Here is a 22,029-nt window from a genome sequence, read left to right as displayed (position 1 = left end):
TAGCCGAGGTGAATGAGATGTCCATATAATCGCTGTCCTCCTTGATGTTCTGTCTTGTGGGCTTCCCTCGGCACCTCATTTGCCTTATCCTTTGGTCAAGGAAGAAGCGGAGGGCCCGCCTCTTAACTCTGATTGCATCGACTTTGTTCTCAGGCAGTGTGCCATTTCCAAGGTAGTTGACATATGGCTGCCTCCATTCTTAACTGCTTAAGAAATGGGCTTCCTCTTCCTTCGGATGGGATTGGCATTTTGCACATTGCCTCTGCAACTCAGTACTTTCCTTTTCCATCTCTGGCCAGTAATACCCTTGCCTCTGTATCCGTCGGTATAGACTGATATCTCGATCTCCACGAGACTTAGCATGGATCTACTTAAGTCTGTAAGTTGCTTCTTGTCTATCGACGCACCTTGCCAGCAAGTTGTTGGCACCGCGAAAATACAACTCTCCTCTGAGGAGCAGAAATTATGCAAGTTCTGCTGGTCTGCTTGTTCCCTGGCCTGTTTTCAACTGTTCTGTTGGATTATATCTGTTTTCTATCCCTCGGCATCTTGCTCTGTATGTTCTTCAGCTAACACTGCTGGTGTTGTTCTTTTCTCGATGACGATGGCTATACTATCATCTGGTATATCCACCTTTGCCGTGTAGCCAAGGCATCGGGGAAACAGTTGTGTGTTCGAGGGGTATGCTGGATTTCGACATCATCAAATTGAGTGAGCTACCCTTGAACCACGGTGCGATACGGGCCCAACAGAGGCTCCTTTAAGGCGAAATCACCCATTGTTTGCCTGACAACTAACTCGGAGTCTCCCAAAATTTTCAACTTGCGAAGTCCCTTCTTTTGGGCAGCGATTAGACTCTGTATCAATGCCTCATATTCAGCCTCGTTGTTTGAACATTCAAAATTTTAAGTTCCCGAAGCTCCATCAAATTTTAAGTTCCAATAAGCCTCAATTGCAACTGCGGAGACATGGATCTCACCTCTAGTAGAGATACCTCTGTAGGTTCCAGATCGGAATTGGGCCGGTAAGTCTGCAACTGCTTGGCTCTTAATAGCCTTGAGATTAACACAAGTGATGTCATATTCTGCTAGAGCCAAAAGCCATCTTGCCATTCTTCCAGTCAGAGCGGGTTTGCTTAGCAAGTAGCGGACTGGATCACTCCGAGGTCACAACATGGATCGGGTGTGCCAAAAAATAGTGGCACAACTTCTGCGTTGTGAAGATTAAGACTAAACAATGCCTCTCAACTGGGGTATATCGCCACTCGACACCATTGACTTTGCGACTGATGTAATAGACTGCCCCAATAGACCGAAGTGTAGACGTCAGGTACAGTAGCAGAGGCTTGTTGGGTTGTAGGGCAATCATTGTAAGTGCTTTCTTCACCATATCAAATGCCTGTTGGTGTTCATGCCACCATTCAAACTTGCGATTCCCTTTCAACAGTGTCCCAAAGGAAAAGGTTATCTTAGCATGGGCTGGAATGAACCTCTTGAGGTATGACACTTTGCCTAGGAATTTCTTCAAAGCCTTTTGAGAGTGTGGTGGTGGCATCTGCATGATTGATATAATTTTATCCCCATCTACTTCAATCCCCCGCCGGAGTACAAAAAAGCCAAGGAACTTGCCGGCGGTAACTCCGAAGGCACACTTGAGAGAATTCATCTTTAGGCAGAATTTGCGGCACCGCTGAAAAACTTTTTCCAAGTAGCAGAGGTGTCGGTTTGCCTCGGTAGACTTGACCACCAGATCATCCACATATACTTTCACTTCATGATGCAACATGTCATGGAACACAGCAGTCATAGACCGTTGGTAGGCTACCCCCGCGTTTTTCAAACCGAAAGGCATCACCGTATAGAAAAAATTTCCTAAGGGCGTTCTAAATGCCATTTTTTCTGCATCTTCTGAGGCCATTTTGATCTGGTTATAACCACTGAACCCATCCATAAAGGAGAGCATCTTATGGCCTACAGTAGAATCGACAAGTGTGTCAACATGGGGCAATGAAAACTCATCTTTCGGGCAGGCCTCATTCATTCAGGTCGGGAAAGTCTACGCAGACCCTGATCTGGCCGTTTTTCTTCTCCACAGGCACAATATTTGCTAGCCAAGTTAGGTACTGTATAGGCTCAATGAACTTGGCCCTCGGCAATTTTTCTACCTCTTCCTTAATCTTTTCCTCAAGGTCAGGGTGATAGTTTCGAGCATGCTGCTTAATTGGCCTAGAGTTGGGAAAAGTATCCAGGTGATGGGTGACAAGAGACGGGTCAAGACCAGGCATCTCATCATATGTCCAAGCAAAGACGTCACTGTACCGCTTCAGTAGTGTTATCAATTCTGCCTCAGCTGTTGGAGCCATTGTGTCCCTGATGAACACGGGGCTTGCTCTGCCCTGGCAAGTCACTGAGGTTGACCTCAGCAAGCACCTCCTGCTGCGGTTTGGGTCTATCTTGCACGCATTCAGGGGCGGGCTCAGGTGTCTCCACCAACTCTTCTTAGGACTCATCATCGTCACATTTATTTGCCTCGGGGCCTTCCTCCCAAGGTATGAAGCCAGCCCTCCAAGACCCGTCTTAGGTAGTAAACTGTCTTACCGCCCTCCCGCACCTTAACAATCTTGGGCGGTGGACTTGTGGACTTGCTGCTTCTCTTTTGCCCACTACTTTCTGGAGCCCCTGCATCCCAAATGCCTTCCCATTTTGGCTATTTTACTTCTGCAACTTTACCGATCCTTGGAGTTTCACCCGTTGACAACTCAGTAAAGAAAACTGCATCCAAATAGTGTGCCTCTTCAACCCCAAATGGCTGTTCAAACGCATTTATATGGTTACTGTGCGCTTTCCCAACTTTGCCTTCACGCATTGGTGATAACTCGACGGGAGAGCTCCATATCGGTGCATCCAAGCTCTGCCAAGTATCATGTGGCAATTTTGTGTCCGCTTCAATCACATGAAACTTGGTTGCGGAACAGATCTCACCAACTGCTAAGTCCATGACCACATGGCCCTTGGTATCTTTTTTCTCGCCGCCAAAACCCATCACAGTGATGGGTTGGTGAACCATCCTGGACTCTGGGATCCCAACCTTTGCAAAGGTGTCAGTAGTGATGATGTTTATGGACGCCCCCACCATCAAGGAAGGTACGCTTGAACTCTACATCATCGATGCATATTGTGACAAAAAAAGGACGATTATAGGGAAATAGGTATGCTCTGTCTGCCTCTAAAAAGGTAATGGCCCCATAAGCTTCCTGCATGCACCGAGGCACATACTCCTTAGCCTCAGCAACTTCATCATGGTGCACTTCAAAGATATTAATGAGGGCTTTTGTTGCTTCCAACCTGGCGGCTTAGCTCAGCCCCAAATGGTCAAAGAAGGCACGAAACTTAACAGAGTTTTGCAAGGCCCTAGGCATTAGCATCCTTTGCGAATTTTGCCTCTGCAGGTACTGTCTCAGGGAGCTGGCCGGTTGTAATTTCTTCTAACTCATCATAGTAAGACGCCATATGCACTTGATCATGCACAGGCCCGAGATAGCCAATCATATATGTATATTCTTTCCCTTCTCCTTGTGGTTAGGATAAGGGTCCTTCCGCACATGACAGTTACCGGCATCTATGAACTTCAGCTCATTTGCGTCAACTTTTTTCTTGAAGATACTTTTCAAAGTCCAACAATCCCTAATAGGGTGTCAGGTGGTTCTGTGATAGACACAATAATCCGAGCTTTCTTTGTCCTTCTTAGTTGGAGGGACATTAACTGGAGGCAACGTAAGTTCACCATCAGCTACCCATTCTTTAACCAGAGCCTTAACATTCTCAACACTGCAAGGACATGGATTTCTGTCCTCATAACTCTTTCTCTTCCGAGAGGACGTCGCCTCCCCTTGCGAGCGGCTCCCTCCTGTAGAGGTTACCGCAGCAACTCTGCTACTGCGAGGGTAGCGGTGGCTGTCACGAGATCTGTGCAAAGGACCAGTGGTACTGAGGTTCCTAGCTGCCTCAATCAAGACTGAAATGGTAGGCAGATTATGATTCACCAAGAAAATTTTGTAGTCGCGTATGGCACCCCTCCACACATATGCCGACTAAATGGGCCTCATCCATTAGTTCATGACAATCAATAGTCTTATCTTGGAACCGCTTAACATAGTCCAGTATATCTTCACCCCCCTTTTGGACATTTCGCCCAAGGGTGAGAGTTGTAGCTTTCTCTTGGACTTGGAAGAACTTCGTGTGGAACTTGTTCACCATCTCCTCCCAACTCTTGATCGAGTTGGGAGCCAAGTTCACATACCAGCTGCAAGCCCTTTCAGTAAGTGGACTTGGAGAACTCCCGAAGGCGCAGAGAGTGGTCACGGCCATGGACACCAAGAGTTTCAATGAACCTCACCGCCTGTTCTCTGGCATTACCTTGTTTCCCATCAAACTTAATAAACTTGGGCACTGTATACCCAGTTGGGCATGGCATGGTCAATATCTCCTGAGAGTATGGGGCCTTCACATCTGAGTCGGGGAGAGATGGGAGTGGCTTCTTGCTACGCTCTTGCTCGAGCATAGCTTGTACATCAGCTAGAGAAAAAGGGAGTGGGCTGGAATGGTCCAGTCTGCTCCTGGGTAGCTGAACCAGCGGCCGCACCGTTCGCCTGAAGTACCGCCGGAGGCACCTGGATTGGAACCCAAACCTTAGGGAACAAGTTAGGCACTGGGTTTGGGACTGCTACGGGCGGAGATGATTGCGCTGGAGCTGGTCGAGAAGCCATGGCCATAACAACCTCAGTGAGAGTTTGCAAAGCTGCCAGGATCTCCCCCTGTGTATCCTGGAGTGACTGAACTGCCTCAATCACAACACTGTGGTCACGATCCTCCGCATGTGCTACTCCGCCATTTGAAGAGCCTTGCTGAACTTCATCCTCTGCCATTTTTTTCCAGTGAGGTATGTAAACCACTATCGGTATGAACCATCAACAAAGCAGCCTCCCCAGCGGAGTCGCCAGAAATGTAAAGGGGTTCGAGGTTAGAGAAGGTAATTAGAGAGGCAAAACTATGCTAATGGTCCAAAAATGGTGAAAGTGGCTTGAGAATGAGCAACAGCAACTGTCTGGAAGTTAGAGAGTGTGCAGCTGGGCGAGGGTGAAGCAAGTAGCTCAAGAAGAAATGTATAGCAGTGCCAAAATGGGCAACATCTACCCCAAATCTCCAAAATTCCTCTTGTTGAACCATGGGAAATGGGTCCTATTTATATAGGCTTTTCCTTGGCACCAAGAGGACACTAAGTGGCCAAATAGAGAGAGGACATGTGTCCTAGAGGATCACATGGAATATTCTGCCTTGAGTCACTAGGCTGAAGGTGCCACGTGTCCTTTTGCATGTACTGTGTACTATCTGTTTGCCTCCGCAACTACCTTTTTGAGCCTCAGCAAGTGTAGTTGCGACGGGAGTGTTTGGCGCTGCAACTCCCTCTTGAGCCTGAGGAAGTGCAGTTGCAACGGGAGCGTTTGCCGCTGCACTTGCCTTCTCAGCTCGAACTTCAGCAAGTGCACTTGCAGCAATAAACTTTGCTACTACACTTGCCTTCTCAGTTCTACTTGGCCACTACATGCATTCTCAGAACTCCATTAGTCTGCTATCGACAATGTTCGTGCTCACCGCAACGAAGCCTTCACCCTTAGCCACCTAACCACAAACTCCCCAGCTTCCCCAGGCGAAGGCCACAGCCAAGCCTACCATCAGCCTTGTTGTTCCTTAGTACCAAGCCCAAGGGGCTTCCTTAGTCCTGCCTGTGCGACTAAGGCAGGTCTATGACCTGGGTAATGGAAAGGGAGTCCCTTATGCTAGGGCTACCCTGCTCCCATCTTCACGTCGCGGTAAACTGGTACCCTGGGCCTGCTATCAACTCCAACCAATAAGTCTTGGAGCCTGCTATCAGCCCTGGGCTAGTAATGCCTTGAGGACTGCTATCAGCGCCAAGCATTACCCTCTCCTTGCAGAGGGAAAGCTTTTCCGAGAGACTGCTATCACCTTGGCGGGATGTTCCCTCCGCAACTTGGTTGCGGCGGCAGTAGTTGCTGCGGCAGTCATTTCCCGTGGCAAGTTCAAATGGCATAACCGACAATATTGGAGATGGCGGCGCCGACAAAGTGCCTCTGCAACTTGGGCGCCCCTGCAACCTAGTTGCTTCGGTTCTCTTCTTCCCTCAGCAACTCCAGGTGGCGACGGAACCGAGAATACTTGGAATGGCAGCGCTAAGACAAAGTGCCTCCGCAACTTGGTCGTCGCAACTGTCACCTCTGCAACTTAGTTGCCTCGGCTTTCTCTTTCCCTCATCAACTTTGGATGGCGGCGGAGCTGAAGATATTAGGAATGGCAGCGCTGAGGCAAAGTACCTCGGCAACTTCCCCGCTGCATGTATTCCCTCTGCAACTTGACTTCGTCATTTTCCCTCGTGGAGTCTATTTGGACCCTTGGCGGGTCGGACCTACTCCGGCCCACTTCCCTTGGACTTTAGCCCATGCTCCTTTTTCATTCTTGGTCGCCTCTTTGCGACGACCTCAGTACTTAGGCCCATACTTAATTTGGGGTTTAATTTCTGACCCTCTAAAAAAACAGAACGTAGTGGCTAGAAATAGTGTTGAAGCTGAATTTAGATCAATGGCTCATGGAATTTGTAAAGCTTTGTGGATCGAGAGATTAATGGAAGACTTAAAAATTCCAAGAACATCACCAATGGAAGTTTACTGTAACAAGAAGGCAGCAAATGCAATTGCTCGACAAGCACTTTATCAACGAAAAGATTGAGAAGGAATTGATCTACATGTCTTATATACCCACTGCGGAGCAGATTGCAGATGTTCGTACAAAGGGACTACACAAGAAGCAGTTCGACCACCTAATCTACAAGTTGGCCATGGAAGACATATTCAAGCCAACTTGAGGGGGAGTGTTGGAAATGGGAAGAAAATAATTCTGCCAGGATATGGCAAAATTCTTTAGGATATCACAGCTGTAAATATCTAGATTTAGTCAATACTATAGAATAGGAAAGTTTATATTTAGAATTAGAATTAGTAACTAAATAGTAGCTAATCAGTCCTCAGAATCAGTAGCTAATCAATCCCTTATTTTATGCCATGTATCTCCTATTAATAGAGGTGTTGTGTGTACATTGTTTAAATATGAGAATAAGAAATATTATTCTTTCTAGCTTTCATTCAAAATAATAAAATCTAGTTTTCCAACTAGTACCAAGCATGTAGATTTTAAATTTCTGAACAAATTTAATTAAGGCATTTCAAAATGGCCTATTTGACTAATCAATAAATTAATGGAAGGAAAATAACACGGTGCAACTTTTAATAGAGTAAGTAGAACTTCAATTAGCGAACAATAATGCAAGACCCCAAATGTTCTAGCAAACACTCACATGGGTGTTGGTCCCACACCCATGTGCGTGGTAGATTTTTTGGTAAATTTTTGCGTATCCCTAGGCATTTTGCTCATTGGTGAAATATGGCAAGAGATGAAAACCACAAAAGAAAGACACGAAAAGGAGCATAATGTAACTAGGGAATCCTGGAAAACAAACTCACTTGGTAAGTCAACGAGAGATGGAAATAAGCTGAACAAATGATCCAAGAGACATCAATGCTAGAAGCACACTTAGAAACGATTTTTCTGATCTGCATCAAAAAAGAAAACAGAAAAAAAATATATGTATGAAAGTCAGTAATGCCCTTCACTGCAGATTAAGTCCACAGTATCTCTGAATGCATTCTTTTAGACCCTCCTTTTTGAAATTAAACATATGTGTTTGTCAAATTTTCCATTAAGCTCAATTAGTTTCAATACGAAATTACTATACCATATTTTGTTCCAACAAGGTTAGGAAGGCGCATAATAACTTTAAACATACAAAATAAGGTGTGGCATCACATAAGCAACGAAATTTATTTCTGAAGTAGCATTGACAAGACAAAAATAAAATAAAACTACAATTATGAATACCAATATATATGAAGGGTCTTGCTAAAAAGTGCCCTGGGACACGAAAAGTAGACTAAAAAATAAATTTGAAAACACAAGACACTTCTTATTAAATTCAATGCAGTTTTTATTGAAATTAATGCACTTCTTTTAACTGTTTGACCTATTTTCAAGACACTTCCTTATTTCAATCCCAATATTCAGCACTTTTAACATTTGTCATATACAAATATCAAGTTATAAGGACACAACAATTGCACGAATTATAACTAAGATCATTTCAATAAAATAAATGAAATATATCTTTTAAGAATGGAACCAAAAAGATGACACAAGGAACTTACTTCTCTACATTTCATAAGCTTTAGCATTAATGGGAAAAACTACAAATGCAAGACTGATGTTAGAGGAGGGTAAGTTACCAAAATATTTGATATACATGTTTCATATTTCTTCTTTTCTACTTCTAAATCTGAAAATCCAGTCAAATAAAAAAACTAAATCCTATGCAAAGAATCATGCCAATCTCAAATCATACCTGAGGGAGTAATGTCGGGAAATTAGTTAGAAGTTTTCTCTTGTTAAGATTTCAAAAGTCAGTGTAGCAGCAACAACACGGTCTAAAAATTCACTGCAATCAAACATTGGAAGAGTGATTTTCAAATATGATTTATCATATGATATGCATAAATAGAGAATAATTGTTAGATGAAATCATAATTTCATTTTTTCCCCACAAATAAACTATTGTGAAAGGACTACAAACTAAACCATCTTTACCGGCTCAAACATGAATGAATGAAGGTCCTCCTATTGCGATCAGCATTATGTAGAACCACCTCTCCAAAATAAAGAAAAAATAGACGAATTTCCTGAATAAAACTGTAGAATAAAAGAACAATGCTTACATTAGCACATATGTAAGCATAATGATGAGGGGAAGAACTAGGAGAGAGGTAAATATCAAGCACCAAAAATACTTCAACATTCCAAATAAATAGAAATTACAAGTTAATAACACCTGCAATCAATTTATGGTCATTTTTTTCCATGGTTTGTTTGGTTCTGCTTTGAATGAGAACCATCATGGCTCGAGCTTTGACAACTTCTTAAGCTAGACAAGGTCTCTTCTTTTTTTTTATAACAAAACAACTAACTCATTGCAGCAAGCAAACATATAAATTCTTCTCAAAGAAAGTATTTTCTCCCTCCAACCTAAACGATGCATTGTCCTCGATGTAAAAAACAAAATCACAAAGGTTATGAGATTACCTTAAATAATGAACCATGTCTATATATATATATATATATATTTTTTTTTTTGAGCGTCAACAAAAAATTTATTAAAAAAGAAAAGATGAACCATGAACCTGCATGGGATTATTGCCAAAAACACAAGGGAAAAAAATTACAAACGAAAAACTAACAACTCCTAAAAGTAACATTACTTTTATTATTATGTTTATGGGTCTCGATAAATAGGGCCCTTTCAATTCAATGGACTCCTCTCCTCTTCAGGTGGGAAATTCTCCAAAACTGGTTTAAGACGTTGGCTAGTCACTTTAAAAACATTACCATTCCTGGGATTTTCAATCTCAACGGCCCCATGAGAAAAAACAGTTTTAACTATGAAAGGGCCGGTCCATCTAGATCTCAATTTACCAGGAAACAAATGTAGTCTAGTTTTATACAAAAGAACCTTTTGTGAAGGATTAACAATTCCTTCGAGTACAAACAATATTAACATTAAAAACATATCATATACAATGACACGGGGAGGACTAGTCAATCAACTAGATGCCCTTTTTTCTTCCAAAACAGCACACCTTTTCTGCTCCCTTATCAACAAAAATATGCAATCCTGCCTTTAGGCAATAGAAATATTATCCTTTATTCGATGAAAAGCTACAAACACAAGACCGTTGTGAGTAAAAAGGTATACATCTTATGTAGAGGGGTACAAAATTAAGATAAAAATTACCATCTTCTTGCGCTGAATTCGAGCAGCCCAAGCACCCTTGACAACATTGCGGTCAGATCTAGGGTTCTTGCTATTATCTAAGTCACCCAATATATATTACATAAAAGGAACAAATAAGGAACAAAAGATGAGTAGTAATTAAAAGGAAAAATAAATAAATATTTGAAGAACAAAATCAAAATATAAAAGGACTGGAGGTACAATGAAATCTTGTCTAACCTTTGAGAGAGATTCTGTGGATGTTATGAGATGATTTCAAAGCAAACCAAGTCTTATGGGCCTGGTTGAGCAATTTATATTGTTGATGGCTCAAATGTAGTTTTTCTAAAAATTTAAATTAAATACATTAAATCACAATTAAATATAAATTGAGAGAATGAATATAATATCCAAAATTCCTAGAATAACTACGTAATTTTAAGCATTCATCACACCTCCCAACCAGCTTTAATTTTAGAACCTAGCAACTAAGGCGACTAAAATAAAATCAAAAAGAAAAATAAAAGCAACTACTCTAAACCACTTCCGCAAGAAATCACGATTGAATTTAGCACATGCAACAAGCCCTTAATCCAATAGATTACCCCTCATGGACGAGTTAAAGTCTCGTGTTTCCAAAGATGTTACCCACAAACATCTAAAAATTTCTTTACTAAAACGACTTCTTTCATTCTCATGCCAAGGTTAAAGAACCAGTCATGAATTTCACAACCTTAACAAGATAATCAATCAAAGTTCAAAAGACTAGCAGCAAGTAAAGATATTGCATGACTTTCAAAATTTGGAGTGTGTGAAAAAAGTTCAACCAACACAAACACAACCTTAGCCTTAAAGTGAAATATAACCCAAATCTCTTTCTGAAACATGCTTCGACTAAAATCTCACCAGTTATTGCACTCAACAAATAAATCACTCGGAATATGGTGCAAAAATTGCTCTCAATATATGCGAGTAGAACAATGTAAATCAAAGGCAAAATATCCCGCATACTAATTTTTTTGAAAAACGCTAATATGAAAAAATAAATAAATAGTCTCATGAATGGAATATCAAATACTGAGAAATAAAATTTCTAGAAATGTTACCCACAAACGTCAAAAATTTTCTTTACTCGAAGGATTTCTTTCGTTCTCATGCTAAAGTTCAAGAACAAGTCATGAATTTCACAACCTTAACAAGATAACCAATCAAAGTTCAAGACACTAGCAGCAAGTAAAGATATCTCATGACATTCAGAATTTGGCGTGTGAAAAAGTTTAGCCAACACATATACAACCTTAGCCTTAAAGTGAAATATAACCCAAATCTCTTTCTGAAACATGCTTCGACTCAAATCTCACCAGTTATTGCACTCAACAAATAAATCACTCAGAATATGGTGTAAAAATTACTCTCAATATATGCGAGTAGAATAATGTAAATCAAAGGCAAAATATCCCGCATACTAATTTTTTGAAAAAACGCTATAATGAAAGAATAAATAGTCTCATGAATGGAATATCAAATACTGAGAATTAAAATTACCACACCATCACCCCAATCCATCATGTCCACTTGTAAACTATACCACACTCAAGATCAAATAGGACTTTTATTTGGTTGTAATGCTTGGGTTGAGGAATTAAGAAAAAATAATAAAAAGCCAAAGGTGAATAAAAAAAAGGACGTCTGAGAGACAATTGGCATAAAAATAAACACAATTAGAGCATTATTCCAAATGCCTTGCTCTTTCTATTACTTTTCTTTTTGTCTTTTTCAACTTCCTCCTCTTTTTTTTTTCTTCTTGTTTTTTTTTTCCCTTCATTGAACACAATTTATTTCTTCTTCTTTTTTTCAGCTTTTCTCCTTTTTTTTTCTTTTTTTTTTTTCAAACAAATTTGCCATTGTCAAACTCAAATAATCCCAACATATCTACAAAAGTAAAAAGAAAGTATGGGTTGTGGGGTTAAACAAAGAAAGGCTAACATAAAAGGCTCAAATTGGTTTCTAATGGTTCGTGAAGTAATAATAAAAGAAAGAAAAATAAATAAAAGGCTCAAAGAAACAAAGATGGCCTAAAATCATCTCTCAAGAATTAGTATGGTCCTTCAACTTTCATGATCTCAAGGGAATAAAAGTGTCATAACAAATTGATTTATTCTCAGCATTCAACCAAAATGAAGAAATAATGAGACTAAACAACAAATTAATGTCCTTCCAAAGAAAATTAAGAGTAGACGTATAGTAACCCTCCAATAAATAATTGGCACAAAACTCACAGGGTTAAAAGTCTCCACTATCATTCTTCAAGATTTTCAAGTCATATCCACTTATCAACTAAAAATCATATTCATGTGGCTAAAGTGCAGTGCAATTATTTCCAAATACGAACACATGAAATACTTTAACAAAGTAGCTAGCATATCAAACTTCAACACAATTTCTCAAGTTAAAGCAATAAAATACTACAAGTATGCCGAATCACTCAATGCATAGAACAATACATTACCATGCACACCTTTTTTTCTTTTTTTAAACAAAACAACTAACTCATTGTAGCAAGCAAACATATAAATTCTTCCCAAAATAAGTATTTTCTCCCCCCAACCTAAACGATGCATCATCCTCGAGGGAGTAAAAAGTGTGATAACAAATTGATTTGTTCTCAGCATTCAACCAAAAATGAAAAAATAATGAGACTAAACAACAAATTAATGCGCTTCCAAAGAAAAATTAAGAGTAGATGTATAATGACCCTCCAATAAATGATTGGCACAAAACTCACAGGGTTAAAAGTCTCCACTATCATTCCTCAAGATTTTCAAGTCATACCCGCTTATCAACTAAAAATCATATTCATGTGGCTGAAGTGCAGTGCAATGATTTCCAAATATGAACACACAGAATACTTTAACAAAGTAGCTAGCATATCAAACTTCAAAACAATTCTCGAGTTAAAGCAATTAAATACCACAAGTATGCCCAATCACTCAATGTATAGAACAAAAGAATACCATGAGCACTAAATTTTTATTTTTTTTTAACAAAATAACTAACTCATAGCTGCAAGCAAATATATAAATTCTTCTCAAAATAAGTATTTTCTCCCCCCAAACTAAATGCATTGTCCTGAATGTAAAAAATAAAATCAAAAAGTTAAGGAGATTACCTTAAATGATTACCATGTCTATATGTGCCATTGCCTGCAAGGGTTAGCGCCAAAAACATAAAGGAAAAAAAATACAAACGAAAAACTAACAACTCCTAAAAGTAACATTATTTTGAATAACATGCACAAATCGGATCATTGGAAATTTTGATCAATTATTTTGAACAACTTTTTGAATGGAGTAAAGGAAGTTGGAATCGTCGATCTCTAATTATCTAAAAACTACGAAAAGGGTGTTCTTGGTTTCTATAACGCGCCACAACAAATGAAACACAAAATTCCAACAAAATCTCCACAAAAGAAGAGATAAAATTGCATAAGATAATACATGTATTAGCAGTTCACTCTTTGCATGTTTTTTTCCACATGAAACTATTAACAAAGTTTTTTTTTCCCACTTTTCCTTCCATTTCTTTTTCCCTTCTCATACAAGATCCACCGGATGCTTATCATGAAATATAGCCCAAATTATTGGAAAGGAATTTCCAAACCTCACATATATGTTGGAACACTATAGCAATCGCAATCAAATACATCACAGGATCAATATAAATAAATTATATATTACATATATATATAACACCACGTATATCAGTATAACCAATTGGCCTATTTTTGTTTCATCATAGAGTAGTTGAAAAAGGCGTCATTTCAATACATTATGTAAACAAAAACCTATGAACTACTCAATTCTCAATTCAACAGCACACCCAATTTTCAAACAACACAATTCAAATAATTTTGGTTGAAACTCATATTAAATTGTATGAATCGAATCATGCATCATACAATTCTAACACCATACTAGTTGGAACCTGTAAAAGCAGTGTCAATAGAATTATTTTGATCAGTTACTCATGAAATACAATATCCATTTCCAAGGAATTCTAGCAATGTAAGTGAATTTATTCTTCAGTGATAACTGAGATTAGAAATTACATGGTTGTCGACTCTATTAGCTGGTGCCAGAGGCAAGACGAGATCTGCTTCCAGATCAGGTTGACGATATACAGGCACCCCCATCACCTTCTATCTCCATGCCCATGTTAGCTTCCCAAGAATCACACTCTGCATCACAACATCAAAAAGGATAAATGAAAAAAATAAAAACTAAAAAAAACTAGGGCCCAATTTAGTCTCCATTTCCAAGCAATGGCAGCAACATAAGTAAAGGAATTCTTGAGTGATAACTAAGATTACATGGTTGTTGACTCACTGCTCAGTTGAGGAGTTCTTTAGTCTTCATCACTTGTGTTACTACTCGCTGCTCAGTTGCCATTGAATAAAAAAAGGTCTCCATTAATCGCCCAAAAAACACATGGATTTATTATATATAGCCCAACAGACATTAATTATGTAGCAACTACCACCAATAAACTACTAAGTGAATTTTTAGACCATGTTGTTGTAGAAGCTACACTAAAATTTCGAAATCTTAACAAGAGAAAACTTCTAACTAATTTCCCTACATTACTCCCTCCGGTATGATTTGAGATTGGCATGAGTCTTTGCTTAGGATTTAGTTTCTTTATTTGACTGAATTTTGAGATTTAGAAGTAGAAAAGAAGAAATATGAAACATGGATATCAAATTTTTTGACAACTTATCCTCCTGTAACATCAGTCTTGCATTTGTAGTTTTCTCCATTATTGCTAAAGCTCCTGAAATGTAGAGAAGCAAGTTCCTCATATCATCTTTTTGTTCTGTTCTTAATAGATATATGTAATTTATTTTATTGGAATAGTCTTAGTTATAATTCGTGTAATTGTGGTGTCCTCGAGATATTTGCATATGACAAATGCTAAAAGTGCTGGATATTAGGATTGAAATAAAGAAGTGTCTTGAAAATAGGTCAAACAGTTAAAAGAAGTGCATTAATTTCAATAAAAACTGCATTAAATTTAATAAAAAGTGTCTTGTGTTTTCAAATTTATTTTTTGGTCTACTTTTCGTGTCCTCGAGGCACTTGTTAACAAGACCCTTCATATATTGGTATTCATAATTGTAGTTTTATTTTATTTTCGTCCTGTCAATGCTACTTCAGAAATAAATTTTGTTCCTTATGTGATGCCACATCTTATTTTGTATGTTTAAAGTTATTATGCACCTTCCCGACCTTGTTGGAACAAAATATGGTATAGTAATTTCGTACTGAAACTAATTGAGCTTAATGGAGATTTTGACAACTAAACACATATGTTTAATTTCAAAAAGGAGGATCTAAAAGAATCCTTAGAGCCTGGTGTCAAGAGAAAATTGAGAAACTAATTGGCATGAGTAGTATTTTATTTTTGAGTTACGACTTATGTCTACAAATTGACTTTCCTACTCAACAAAAAAAATAAAAATAGAATCATCTTTACCGACTCAAACATGAATGAATGAAGGTCCCCATACTAGGATCAACATCATGTAGAACCACCTCTCCAAAATAAAGAAAAAATAGACGAATTTCATGAGTAAAAGTATAGAATAGAAGAACAATGGTTACATCATCACATATGTAAGCATAATGATGAGGGGAAGAACTAGGAGAGAGGCAAATATCAAGCACCAAAAATACTTCAACATTCCAAATAAATAGTAACTACAAGTTAGTAACACCTGCAATCAATTCATAGTCATTTTTTTCCAAGTTTTATTTGTTTCTTGTTTGGTTGAAGGGCTATTTTTTATAAAATTAAACTTCTAAATAACTGAAAATCTCGGCGGTTGCCTCGCCCTCAATCTCCATCAACATCTCCAAATTACATGGACTACACTAACAGGAATTGCAATGTATGTAGAACTCTGAACGTGAAGTAAAAGCAAAATTAAATAAGATGAGACAAAAACAATACACATTTTTTAACAATGGAAAAGTGGGGACATGCATATAGGAGTCACCCAAAAAAAAAAAAGAAGCAACAACATTATTTAATGGGAACTGCATTTTTATAACTAAAATCTATGGCGGTAGTGATGGAAAATTATTTGTACATCCACAAGCAAAGGTGTAGGCAAGTTGCAGCCTGCCATGACACAATATACATTGAATGCTTTGATTTTCAAGCTTTTCCAATAAAAGCCTCAGAGTAATACCAAAACAAAACTTGTCTCAATTCTATTAACATAACTTTTTTACCTCATAAGAGAAAATTTGGTCTATAAATAGAGTAAAGGTTTTCACTGTAAGTAGCGGAACCAATGCACATATTAAAGCTGAAACACATATTAAAGCTAAAACAGAACATGAATTTCAAAATTACTATACAGAGTGAAAATATTGTGACATGCATCAAGAATAGAGTCAAAGTGAAAATATTGACATCATGCAATGCTATAGCAAAATACACATCAAGAGAGAGAGGAGAGATAGTGACAGTGGTGATTAAGAGTTTGATGAGGGTGTGTGGTCATAAAGCAATCAATGGATAGAGAAATCAATACCAGTAAAAGAAGACCACTCTTTGAGATTGCGAAATCAAAGCCACTGAGCATTGAAAAAACTTGTTAAGTTGCAGATAAACCCTAGCTCTGAAATCTTCAACACACTTCATGAAGCTTGTTCACCTGATCATATTGAAATCACATAAACAAAAATAATCACAAGAATAATCAAGCAATTTTATACAAATTTCAATTAATCTCAAGCAATTTGAAGCAAAATTTAAGCAATTCTCCATCATCAGAAAGACGATTTCAGAAAAATAAATAACTAGATTTCAAGATGCATGATGGATTTCAGACGATCTCACACTTCTTCTTCTTCTTCTACTTCGTCTTAGGCTTTCAGTGTGGTTTAGGGGGTTTCTGCTGATTCGTCTAAGGGTTTTTTTGTGCTTCGTCTTCATGTTCTCCATCAGAAAGACGATTTGAATGAGTCAATTTCAAAGGTTTTGGGTTTCTCAGATGGATAGAAGCTAGAGAGATCGAAAGGGTTTAGGTTTACGGAGAGAGAGAGCGGTGATGAAAGATAATAGAGAGAGAGAGAGAGGCGTTAATAAACTAAGGAGTGAAAAGAGAGAGGAGACCGTTATAAAACCCTAATTTTGAAGCGGTGGAAGATTAGCGAGAGAGAGGGGTCTAGAAACAAAGGAGGGAAAAGAGAGTGAAAGTTGTGAAACCCTAATTTTTAACACGTTACCTTGGGGGTAAGTGGAAGCAAGCTTCAACCAACCAAGCTACCTTAAAATGTTGATATGGAACTGAAATTAATAATTTATATATATATATATACTAGTGTATGCACGTGCCTAAAGGCACGGTATAAATATTGTTGAGATCAAAATGCAGTTATAATTTATACATATCATGCTAAAATCTGTAACTTTTTTTGATAAAAATACTAAAAAAATATAAAGAAATATTCATCTTATGGATTAAAATATAATTTATCTAATTTGTTGCACAAAAAAAAATTTTGAGGTCAAAATATAAATAGATGGTCCGTTTGGTTTGGATTTTCAAATAATTTTATAATTAAAGTTTGGTTGTATATTTTGAAAATAATTTTTACAAATTTGAAATTCAAAACTTATTTGGTTTACAGCTTTCAAAAATAATTTTTAAAATTTTCAATCTATATTTTATTACTTTTAGTCAACTTTTTAAATATTTTAATCAACATTTTTTACTTTTTCAGATCCATTCAATCTAAATACACTTAAAAATTATAAAATTTAGAGTAATGTCATAAAATTTACCCTTAAAAATTTTTTAAATAATTTTTACAAATTTAAAATAAAATTTTATAATTTTGCATGATTTATGTATTTTTATGTATTTTAAGTATTTGAACTCAAATTATAGTAAATAATACATTTTAATTATTTTTTTATATTTTATATAAAATAAATACTAACAAAAACAAAAACATAATTTGTTCCCAAGAGAGTGAGGCAACGGTGGCGGTGGCCGCGACGGACAACAAAACACACTTTGTGTCCAAGAGCCACAACAGCCCAAAAAAACAAAAAACAAAAAACAAAAAAAACTCTTCACCCCAACCCACCCATCAATCCTTTCTCGCTCATCTCACTTTTTCAAATTTCAAATTTTAAAACACACACTCACTCTCTCTCTCTCCCCTCAAAACACACTTTGCTACCCCCCAAGAAGAAGAGGCCAAATCTATAAAGGCCAAAAAAATAATCCTGCCATATTAAGTGTTTGAGATGTGAGTGAGAGAGAGAGAGAGAGAGCGAAGAGTATTTGGGCGGGAATCAAGTGTTTGGTACATTTGAAAGGATTGATCTTAACCATTGATATACACTTAGAATTAATTTAGACCATTAAAAATCATTTTGAACATTTTTAAAAATCATCCTGCCATATTATATAGATTTACCTTTGCCGTTGTCACTATGTCAGGCACAATGCCTTGGGTCTCAAATCCCCAAAAATGGCTCCCAGTGTGAGCAAACCTAGATTGAACCTCATCGGCAATACAAAGCCCTCCTGTTTTCTTAATACTGCTGTATACGGCAGGGAAGTAACCTGGGGCCAATTCAATAATTCCACCCACTCCCTGCCATTTTAGAGAGTAGTTCAAATTAGACAATAACTCGGAAAAGGTTGTATTAATAGGAAAATGATATTCTCACACAATTTTCGTACAGAATTTAAGACAAAAATAATGTGACAATGACACTCTTGCAATTATGAACCATAGTGATGGGCATTTGACTATCAATGAAGGGATATAAATGCGACACATCATTTTGCATAAATTTTTAGGGTGCAAATGACTGGGAAGAGGTTGTATTTAAAGTTTCATGTATGGTCCACTGAGATGAATAATTTTTAGGGTGCAAATGACTGGGAAAGTCAGCTCTAGGGTAATTTTTTTTTTTTTTTGTCAAGGAAAGAATTTTTATTTATAAAAAAGAAAAAGAAAAAGAAAAAAAAAAAAAAAAGAGGCGATTTTTACTCTTTGTCCATTCAGATGATCAGGGCTCTGAATTCATGTATAGAAAACAGTAACATGAATCCCTATGTATGTATATGATAGTAATCAAATTAATTGATTCAGAGAGAAAAAAACCAATACATGACATTAACATTTACAAGCAGCAGATACATTTAATTACAAACAGATTAATTAATACACACATTTGCTTATGTAAGAAATTTCTGTTTTTATGCTTTGATTTCACATACTTAAAAAATAAAAATAAAAACAGAAATATTGAAGAAGAAGAAAAGATACAAAATACACAAAGATGACATAGAGATCTTGTTGAGTAACATCTAAGATCTGTTTTGTTTTGTTGAAATGGATTGGAGAGAAGAATCAGGTGGCAGTGTAGATGTGGAGATGGAGGAGGACGATGAGGATGGAGTAGAGGACGAAGAAGAGAAGAGTGTGAATAGCGATGGACTTGCTGTTGGTGTTGAGGCTCCCAAATTCGACAAGGTGGTTCTTACCAGGTATCTGGAACAGCAACCCCGGTGTAAACACCACAAACAACACCACTGCTACTAGCACAGGCCCCCAGTCCGCCATTGAAATTTACAGACAGACACAGATTATCACCAACTGAACTAACAACGACTTGGATTGGAGCTGAAGAAGAAGACTACTAGTTACGTCTGTGGACGTGAGGAGACTTACGTCTGTTCTAATCCAAATTCGAATTGACCAAACCTAACCCAACCCAACCCAACATTTTTTTTAATTAAAAAAATTCAATAAATTATAATCATAATATTAAACTTTAAATAAATACAACCTATACTAATAATAATTAATTGATATAAAGAAACTTTTACAAACTGCTAACTTAATTAAATGTGTAGGTTGCTAACTCATCAATATTTTTTGTTTACAAGATTTTTGTTAAAGAAATATAAATTTAAGGATGTTCTTAGTGGTACCAAAAAAATATTAAACAAAATGATGATGATCATGATGACAATAAAAATGAACAAGCTTCTATGTCCCTGGCAACAATTATAAGAAAATCCTCCATTTAACCTGTAAGTCTGTATTGGCCACGGAATTCTAATAAAAACAGGAAATCAAACCCCAAATTACATATGTATAAATGAAATGAAGAAGAAGAACAGAGAGAGAAGGGGAAAAAAATAACAAATAAACAACTCTAAAAATGTATGTATTCATGAAATAAAGGAGAAGAACAGGGAGAGAAGGGAAAAAATATCAAACCCACATCACACCAATCAACAAAATGTACATAACCTTGAAGAGCGAATGAACAATAAAGAACTACAGGAAGCCCGAAATTGGGGTAAAATAAAATACCTCTCTTCTTGAAGACGACAGTGGGGTTTAGCCAAATCAGTCAAAAACAAAGACAGAGAGAGAAGGGGTGAAAAGACTCAATCGGTCTTACCTTGCGAGAGCACCGTCGCCAAATTGAGCAGCGTAGCGAAGAGCCTGCAGAAGATTGTCTGTTCGGCACCGAAACAACGGGACCATCGAGCAGTGAACACGGACAGAGTGCAGAATCGGAAACCCTAGAGAGACAGTGAGGGCTTGATGAGAGAGACTCAATCGGGAGGAGATTTTAGGGTTTTGGAAGGCGAATTTGTGGGGGTTTGGATCGGAGCGAGGGGATGGAGAAGGGAATGTTGGCGGAGAGTCGACGCCATGAGAGAGATTAGAGAGAGAAAACGGTGAAGGACTTATGAATGTAGGGATAAGGATGATTTTCAGAGAGAGAGAGAGTGTGAACACCCATCTCATCTCTCTCACTCAACTAGAACACATTGAGAGAGTACCTGGAGAGAGAGTTAAGAGACGTTAAGAGACGTTTGGCAAACGTGGGAGAGAGAGCAGAGAGTGTTTGGGCGGAAAAAAAAATAATGCCAACCGTAGATATTGATTAAAAATTATTTCAGTTATTCAAATAAAATGTAACATATTTTCAAAAATTGTTCAAATAAATACATTTTAACATATTTTCAAAAGTTGTTATGTCTTATAATATGGGTATTAGTTTTATCTTTATGTTTTTGTATATATATAAGTTGTTTTCAAATTTTTTTTAAATAAATTTTTATTTTCTCATCTCGCTCATCACTTTTAGTCACCACTCACCACAACTATCAATGAATGGCGAGTTCTGACCAAACTTCGACAACTCTCTAGCAAATGGGTGATCGCCGTTGTGATTTTCAATTATCAATTGGTATTCTTCAGGTCATCTCATATTCTTCGACATCGTCCAACTACTAAATTCGACAAATAAGTTTGACTACCCATTGCTAACAGGCACCACATCTGTTCGCCCTTCATTTCTGTCCATTAAATTTGGCAACTAATCATCGCACTATTAATTTTTTTATTTAAACCCTCTCATTCTATTTCAATGCGATGTTCAAAATTTTTAATGTAAATTTAAAATTATTTTATTTAAGCCTTTCAACTTCATAATCAAGTTTGCGTAATCTAATTTATAATTAAGGCCTTACACTTTTTTTCTCTTTAACATTTTTTTAAATTTATATATAAAAAAATTACTTTTTCAGTTAAAATAATTTTAAAATAAAAGAAAGTTGAAAATATTGAAAGCAAAAATAAATAAGTAAGTAAGATAAAAAATAAATAAATAATAAAAACTGTATATTTTTAATCTTTGATGAAGTCACTTTCATTCACTTTCTGCTCTTATTCATTTTTTTGTTCTTTTTATCTTTTTGTTCGTTATGGGGATATAAACTGAAGCAACGTAACTTTGAATAAATCACAAAAGTGAAATGATTTATTTATCGAATTTGTTGTCACTCGAATCGTTTGAATTTGTGCCAGCTGGACGATTGGTTTCACCTTCGTCTACCGCAGTTGTCATCCTGTCATCTAGATGACTAGTGTGAACAAATTCATGCAATTCAGACGGCACCAAATTAGATGAATGTAACATTCCTGGTCACGAAAATGGGTCAAAGATTTGTGGGGCGGGAAAAACCGA

At 37.3% G+C, this 22,029-nt stretch overlaps 1 protein-coding gene and 1 long non-coding RNA gene across 2 annotated transcripts in view; both read right to left on the bottom strand.

Moving 5' to 3' along the window:
- LOC114297792 (uncharacterized) overlaps positions 1-7,604 on the bottom strand; it is a 69,863-nt gene extending 62,259 nt beyond the window's left edge. Inside the window, exon 1 of the mRNA XM_082878580.1 lies at positions 7,592-7,604. The gene's annotated coding sequence lies outside the window, so the exon portion shown is untranslated. The remainder of the gene's footprint in view (positions 1-7,591) is intronic.
- A 720-nt stretch (positions 7,605-8,324) lies between these two features.
- On the bottom strand, positions 8,325-20,875 carry LOC114269727 (uncharacterized). Its single transcript, XR_014335612.1, has 9 exons — positions 20,452-20,875; positions 18,444-18,623; positions 16,544-16,666; positions 14,331-14,378; positions 10,186-14,182; positions 9,967-10,043; positions 8,766-8,867; positions 8,524-8,616; positions 8,325-8,368 (listed from the first exon to the last, which is right to left on the bottom strand). It is a non-coding gene; the product is annotated as an uncharacterized LOC114269727 (long non-coding RNA).
- Between the last annotated feature and the right edge of the window lie 1,154 nt (positions 20,876-22,029).

Source organism: Camellia sinensis, chromosome 7 (assembly GCF_055761805.1).
Source record: "Camellia sinensis isolate YWXY chromosome 7, ASM5576180v1, whole genome shotgun sequence".
Taxonomy (NCBI): domain Eukaryota; kingdom Viridiplantae; phylum Streptophyta; class Magnoliopsida; order Ericales; family Theaceae; genus Camellia; species Camellia sinensis.
This window is presented reverse-complemented; position numbering and strand designations above follow the sequence as displayed.